Source organism: Myotis davidii, unplaced genomic scaffold (assembly GCF_000327345.1).
Source record: "Myotis davidii unplaced genomic scaffold, ASM32734v1 scaffold309, whole genome shotgun sequence".
In the NCBI taxonomy this organism is placed as follows: Eukaryota; Metazoa; Chordata; class Mammalia; order Chiroptera; family Vespertilionidae; genus Myotis; species Myotis davidii.
This window is the reverse complement of record NW_006383013.1, coordinates 3,288,376-3,288,668: the sequence shown is the minus strand read 5'-3', so window position 1 is coordinate 3,288,668 and position 293 is coordinate 3,288,376.

The following is a 293-nucleotide window of genomic DNA, read 5'->3' as shown; positions in this document are numbered from 1 at the left end:
CCGCACTGTCTCCTCCGACCACGTGCGGGGACCACCTCTTTGCTCCGGCTGGAAGCAGGAGCCGGGGGGTTATGCTTTCACCTCTCGGAAACCCCTCCTCTGGGGGGCACCCCTCCACGCTGCTCCTCGCCCCCTAAACACTGAGACGGCAGCCGGGGGAGGCCTGGGGCTGGGACCACGGCGTGGAGAAGAGCCCACCCCCATCCCGGGCAGGGCTGCCTCGGCCCCAGCTTGGTCCCGGCCGAGGTCCCAGGGACCCCGCAGCCCGGCGCGGCGCAGCGCTCCCGGGGCCT